Genomic DNA, 7,474 nt, shown 5'->3' on the forward strand with positions numbered 1-7,474 from the left:
AGTTTTTTCATTAATTCTACAGTGTTTAACAATACTACTTTGTTGCCATTTTTTTCGTGGGCAAAATGTCAGTATGTGAAAATCATTTCTTTTTCATTTAATTAAACCTTAAAAAGCAAAATTTAACTTTGTTTGTCTTTTTCCTCCCACGAAATTCGATGGGACATTCGCAAGGTGCCTCCGAGTTTTGGCCAGCATTGCCCGGTTTTTTTCGCTTAAAAAAAATTCTTGGGGCATGACACAAAGCTTAAGTAATATATCTGAGGATTTATGAAAAATCCCTTTCCTTGTAATGCCAAGTTGACGAAAGAATGGTGTTTCAAAGTTGCACAATGCAAATGCCCTAACAAACATTTGATTCGAGTATCGAACACAAGATTTCGCACTAAAATATTGAGTTGAAAGCCACTTTTGCAAAAAAGGTCGAAACTGGTTCTGGAACGTTGAAACTTGCCTCGAAATGTTGTTTACATCGCCTTAGCCGGTTTCTGATTGGCTTACGCAGCGTAGCGTAACAATAACGACTGAGACTAGTTTTACGAAGTGGTGTTACACGGTTAAGCTCCTGCTCACAGCGATTGCTGCGACCTTTACAGAAGTAGAAAGCGGTTCTACTTTTGGTGAAACCTGTCTTGCAACGGTCGTTTAAAATTTTTCACAAAACCGACCATGTTACACGGTGCAATGCCTCCTGAAACTGGTTTCGCAGTGCCGTTTCACATAAATTTCAGCTAAAAGTTTCAAGTGTAACATGCAATGGCTGAAAGGGAACCTCCACTTTAACAAAAAGATAAGTTTAAATCACAGGAAATAACTGTTAGAGTCAGGTCAATGTGAAATATTTTCAAAGAAAGTGTTTGTATCCGAAAGAAATAACTTTTAGAATCGCCTAGTTTTGTTTTCAAATTTTGCGGGTGCCGCCATCTTGAATAAATGTGACGTGTTACGGTTGCGTTATTGTTATTAAACCAAAAGCTCTTTATGTCAGAGTAACACGTCACAATTATTCAAGATGGCGGCGCCCGCAAAATTTGAAAGTGAAAATAAGCGATTTTAAATTTCACTTTTCCTGATATAAACACTTAGTTTTTTTTTTTAATTTCGAGCAAATTTGTTTGTCAACATAATTTTCTTGGATTTAAACTTGTTCTGTAGTAGGAGTGGAGGTTCCCTTTAAGACCATTACATTTCCTATCAGGGAAAAGACCTTGACCATTAATGATTAGGAGTTTAAATGTAGGTGTTAACCTTGAATTTTTGTCTTTGCAGCCAAAATTTTGTGCCCTGTGTAACAGTAATGCCTGGTCCGGAGACATACTCTTGGTGGGTTATTCAGGGTCTTGACTGTCAGCAACCAGATGCCAATTGCCTTGATGTGGTCTGCTTCGGGCACAGACACACTCTTGCTTGTCGGTTTCTAGACGCCGTGAAGGCAAAATACCCTGTTAAAGAGAAAGTCGTAGAGACCATGGGTGTGACATTGGCAGAGACTGGTGGCGGTAATGGCAGTGATGGCAATGGCAGGAGCGGAGGCAGGAACAGAAGCAGTGGAAAAGGCAGTGGGAGTGGAGGTGGTAAACAAAGTGGCAGTGGGGGTGGAAGCGGAAGTGGAAGTGGTAGTGGGGGTGGAAGTGGTAAAAGAAGTAGTAGTGGTAGTGGAAGTGGCAGTGGAGGTGGCAATGGACGTGGTGCTGGAAGAGGAAGCAGAAATGACAGAGGTAGTGGTGGTGGAGGTGGGAGTGGAAGTGGCACCGGGGGTGGAAGTGGAAGTGGAAGTGGAAGTGGTAGAGGCAGTGGGGGTGGAGGTGGAAGTGGCAGTGGGGGTGGGGGTGGAAGTGGCCAAGGAAGTGGAAGTGGGAGTGGGAGTGGAAGTGGCAGTGGAAGTGGTGAAGGGAGTGGAGGTGGTAGTGGAAGTGGCCTAGGAAGTGGAAGTGGCAGTGGTGGTGGAGGTGGAAGTGGCAGTGGTAGTGGGAGTGGCTTAGGAAGTGGAAGTGGCAGTGGTGGTGGAAGTGGAAGTGGTGGAGGGAGTGGAGGTGGTAGTGGAAGTGGCCTAGGAAGTGGAAGTGGCAGTGGTGGTGGAGGTGGCAGTGGCAGTGGCAGTGGCAGTGGCTTAGGAAGTGGAAGTGGTAGTGGCAGTGGTGGGGGAAGTGGAAGTGGTGGAGGGAGTGGAGGCGGTAGTGGAAGTGGCCTAGGAAGTGGAAGTGGAAGTGGCAGTGGTGGTGGAGGTGGAAGTGGCAGTGGTAGTGGGAGTGGCTTAGGAAGTGGAAGTGGTAGTGGCAGTGGTGGTGGAAGTGGAAGTGGTGGAGGGAGTGGAGGTGGTAGTGGAAGTGGCCTCGGAAGTGGAAGTGGCAGTGGTGGTGGGGGTGGAAGTGGAAGTGGTAGTGGAAGTGGCTTAGGAAGTGGAAGTGGAAGTGGCAGTGGTGGGGGGAGTGGAAGTGGAAGTGGTAGTGGTGGCGGCAGAAGTGGCTTAGGAAGTGTAAGTGGGGGTGGCAGTGGCAGTGGTAGTGGCAGTGGTGATGGTAGTAGTGGTGGTAGTGGAAGTGGCAGTGGCAGTGGCAGTGGCAGTGGGGGTGGCAAGATTAGTGGCAGTGGCAGAGGCAGTGGTGGTTTTAGTGTCAGTGGCAGTGGCAGTGGCAGTGGTGGTGGCGGTGGCAGTGGTGATAGTGGTGGCAGTGGTCTTGGCAGTGGTGGTGGCAGTGGCAGTGGTACTGTTAGTGTTAGTGGAAGTTGCGGTGATGACAAGTGTGATTTCAATGCTAATATTAGTATCAGTGGTAGTGGCAGCGGCAGTGGTGGAGACGGTGGCAATGGTGGTGGTAGTGGTGATGCTAGTGAAAAAATCAGCGTTAGCATCAATGCCAATGGAAAAGTTTGTTGCAGCGATGAAATCAGTAGTGGTAATGGTGCCGTTAGTAGTGGAAGTGGATGTGATAGAGCTTATGAGAACAGTGGTACTTGGCAATGGCAATGGCCATGGCAGCGGCAGTGGTTATGGTCATGGCAGTGGAATTGGCATTGGCACTGGAGTAGCAGTGACAGTAGCAGTGATGGTAGCAGGAAAGGTGGCAGTGGCTGATTGGATTGTTTGTATGAGTTAACAAGGGTGGCTTAATTTGACGTTTGTTTGCCACATTACTTTTTGTGTCCTGTAAAATTTTACTGTGCTATTCATTTCAGTGTTATAGTCGTAGAAATAAAGAAATCCTGTTTTTGGAAAAAGCAGTTGCATGAAATAAAAGTAAGACAGATTGTATTGCTCCCTGGTTTTAGCATGATCAAGGCATCTTTTTAACGGATGACATTTAAGTGGTATATCAAAAAAGAAAAAGATTTCACATGTTTGTTTTGGAATTCGTTTCTAAACGACGGGTTGGATTTGGCTCTGTATTCTTGAATGCGTGGTAATGGCTAATATTATCTGTTTAAAAATATACTAATCTTAGGTAAACCTTTCAAAACGACAGCATTTTCCTCATTAATTTCACCTTTGTTTTATGCAATATTTTGCCATTAGACTATATTATAAATGTGGAACACAACTTTTCTTGGTACCCTGTGGGTTTTGCTTCGGGCATACTTTATGTCCAGCCGAGTTTTAATTTGACAAAGCAAACAATTCAATCAACCAGAATTATCCGGAAAAGTAAATCTTTATAGGTCATTTATGTGAAAGTCGAAAAGCCTTTATATAAGAATCTTCCAGGATTTGAAAAAAGCTTATCAGTCCTAATAAAACTCAAACAACCATTTATGAGCGATTAGACTTAGCGAAACCAGGAGTAGACATTGCTATATAATGTAACAATTCGCTGAAATGCGTTACACAAATATGGACTTTTTGCTACCTTCCCATAGCGATAATTATTATTTTTTTATTTGTTAATTAATTATTTATTAATATTTTAATTTATTACAAAAAAATAGGGACACTACAAAATAACATGTTTATAACACTAACGATATTAAATACCTTACATATCTAACATTCCACATATTACTTACAGTACATTACACAACCTTAACTTAGTAACAAAATCCAATACAACTATAATTCTTGGTGCCAGACAATATGTAGATATTAATAAGAAAACTTTTAGCGAGCTATACTGGTAGGGCTAACTAAATTTACGGAGGCATGGGGCACATTAAAAGGAGGCGAAACAAATGTTGATGCAAAAGATTTGAAATTTCCCATTTCAAGAGGCTTTTCCTGTGTTTTACGCATCCAAGAGCAAGAGAGGAGGTCTTCTTGTTGAAAAGAGAAGGTTTTAAGCCCAATACCATTTCAGGTGTAAGTTCATTTTCCACGAATTCATGATTATCATCCACTGCCTACATCCTGGCCAAAATTGCGAAATGACGCTGCTATACCAGAGGAGATGGATTTAACTTTCCACTTCAGATTTGCAGAAAGTACACACATGCAGTTTTATTCCTATTTTCTTAATAAAAGAGTTCGTAGCAAGCCGACGATGCAAAAGTTAAACTGAAAAATAATTAGCTTGGTTACTTTAGTACATTTAAATGGTGATAAAAAGACCGCTGTGCAATCAATGAGGTCGTCCCATTGGAGTTTGCAATCAGCAATCCAGTTTTCTTGACTCTGACCTGCTTCATAGAAACCAGCTTTTTATAGACGACTTCATTGGCCTTTTTGGTTTTAAAGAGTCTTCCAAGGAATCTCTCACACACCCCGGTGCATTGATTAATATTGTCTTTGCATTTTTCTCTTAACGATTGTAGAGAAGACTGAAGGCCGAGTACAGTAAAAAAAATTGCTTTTACATTAAAACGGTGTTTCAGTTCAGGGATATTTCGAATACTTTTAGAGTACCACGATTAGTAGAAAACGGGTTTATTGTGTATTCGTATAAGAGAATTGTGCCATAGAGGCAAAAAAAGGAAGTGGTCTAGAGAATTCACTTTTCGTCCGTAACGTATTTCAGACCATAGATGTAACATTTCCGTAATAAATGTGTCTGTAGTTACATATTTGTACATATCCTGCTTATTCAGGTTGCCTCTGAAAATGGCCTGGCATCCATATCGACGGTAATTGCCTTTCGAATAAGTGCTTCCATTTTCCGTGATTTCCTGGGTCAAGGTATTTTTTAACTCAAGTGGGTTTCAATGCCTTATTAAAGGATATTAAGTCTATCATTTTTAGATCACCTTCAGAGTATCGCTAATCATTATATTCCGGGTTTGATCTTATCCCCCTTATCACTCCATAGAAATTTAAAAACCGAGAATTGAGTTCCTCCAACACTTTTTGAATTGTTGGTAAAGGTGAAAGAATATAAACCAGTTGCGAGACTATCAGGCTCTTGAGTACTGTAATCTTACCTAGAAGAGTTAGCCTTCGTAATTCCCAACATGCCAAACAGTTTCTGATTTTAGCTAATTTGTCTGCATAGTTTGCCTCCAGCGTTTCTTTGGGATTCGTGCAAAACCAAACCACTAAAGCCTTTCCATTATGTTTTACCCGTTTTAGGTTTTTTCAGGGCATAAGATCACATCACCGTTCCTTGTATACTCCAATCCATAGAGTTTCTGTTTTTTTATTGTTAAGCTTAAAGTCCGACATCTTTCTAAAATTTTCCAGGATTTGTTTTTGAACCATAAAGAAAAAGGGTGGTATCGTCGGCATATAGACTAATTTTAACCTCGTTTTGGGATATTCTTATTCCTTTTATACTTTTGGCTTTTCGGATTTTTTCGACAAGAACTTCCACACAGAGAATAAAGAGGTAAGGCGAAAAGGGGCAGCCTTGTCTAACTCCCCCTCCAGCTTAAAAAAAATCCGTAGAGCCAAAGCCAAACATTCCAAGTGTTTGAATAAATTTCCATTCCACGTTGTCGAAAACTTTCTCAAAGTCTTAGAAGAGTAATAGTCCTGGAAGGTTTTCTTCTGCAGTGTAATTAATAATTCCATCAATTAGTTGGATGTTGTCTCCAATAAATCGGCCTTTCATAAATCCAGTTTGGTCACTAGTACTATTTAACAACTTTGGTAAGAATTTTTTAACTCAGTTAACAAGAGCTTTTGCCACAAACTTATAATCACAGTTGAGGACCGTAATCGGGTGCCAGTTTCTAATATGGGAAGGCTCTGCATGTTTCTTCGGAATAAGTTTAATGATTCCTCTTCTTTGCATGATTGAGAACTGTCCCTCTTGGTACGAACAATTTATCGAATCTAGGAAGCCGTCTGAAATATCATGCCAAAAACTTAATAGAATTCTGCAGGGATGCCGTCGGAGCCTGGTGACTTATTGGATTCCGTAGTTTTTAGTGCGATAATTAACAATGATTCTACGAGGACGCGCTCGTAGCTCCGAGTTGGTTAAAATCATTTTATATCCAGCAAGCCCTAGTAGAATAACTGTTTTATTAAAAACTCGGCTAGCTAGCATCAACAACTCTCCCGGCAACGGCTCTTGCAACTTGCCTCGCAACGAAACACATTTTAAAAGCAGTTTCTGTGTCTTTAACCGACCACTCCATGAGATCCTGGCCACCCCCACTTCTCTGTCAATGACCCCTGCACTGTCACGCATATTCCTGAGATCACATCTTTTGCTTATACATGTAATGACAACCTGGATCATTGATGGATAATGCAGTTCTGGAGTTTTTTAATTGCATTAACTATAATACCATTCTAAACTGACAGTTACTTGTTTAGAGTAGTTTTCAAGTGACTGTCGAAAGTAATAAACGCGATTGGAATTCCTATTGTACGATTAGTGATTGATTTAAAAATTTCGCGCCAGTTTATCTACCAGTGAGAAGCAAAACCAATAACTGCTTTCCCGCGCTTGGAACAAGGTGCGTGGAATTGCTACGAATCTGGATTGGTTCATTGCGCTGTTCGCACTTGCTTTGATTGGCCGATGTAATTACTTTGGTATTTGTTTTACGATCATATTGAAAACTGCTCTATTGCTTCACCCAAATAACATTCCTCTTACACTGAACAAAATATGATAAAATGAAAAACTTATTGTAAGAGGTCTCTTTTTTTTTCAGTTTCTGTTTTTTTGTTCTGGTTGAGAAAAAGCTCTAATGCGCTTACCCTCTCGATCTGGGCAAAAAGGAGACACTTATTTTCTATTGCCTTAATCGTCTGTTTCTATATATGATTTTCGATTGGTAAGTTGATAGGGCTGCATCTCGTTATGATAACCTATTATTTGAAATCTAAACATTTTCCAATGCCTTTTTCTCGGAAACAAATTGGTGAATCACCAGTCTTTTCTCACTTTTATGATATTTTATGAAGTTACTAATAATCCAGACTCTAGTCGAAAAATTAATCAAAAAATCTCATTGGAGGAAAGATTACCAGCCGATGTTTCGGGAAATGAGCCAGCGCTCACTCCCGAAATCACGGCTGGACACGTCAGGTGAGCTATTGTTAATTTTCACCAATCAGAAACTCACCTGCTCAAATCGGTCAGGCATAAATTAT

General features: G+C 40.9%; 1 pseudogene; it reads right to left on the reverse strand.

Annotated features, from left to right (window-relative positions):
- Nucleotides 1-1,417: 1,417 nt before the first annotated feature.
- LOC138013286 (uncharacterized) lies at nucleotides 1,418-2,999 on the reverse strand (annotated as a pseudogene).
- Between the last annotated feature and the right edge of the window lie 4,475 nt (nucleotides 3,000-7,474).

This window comes from Montipora foliosa, chromosome 1, assembly GCF_036669935.1.
Source record: "Montipora foliosa isolate CH-2021 chromosome 1, ASM3666993v2, whole genome shotgun sequence".
Classification (NCBI taxonomy): Eukaryota; Metazoa; Cnidaria; class Anthozoa; order Scleractinia; family Acroporidae; genus Montipora; species Montipora foliosa.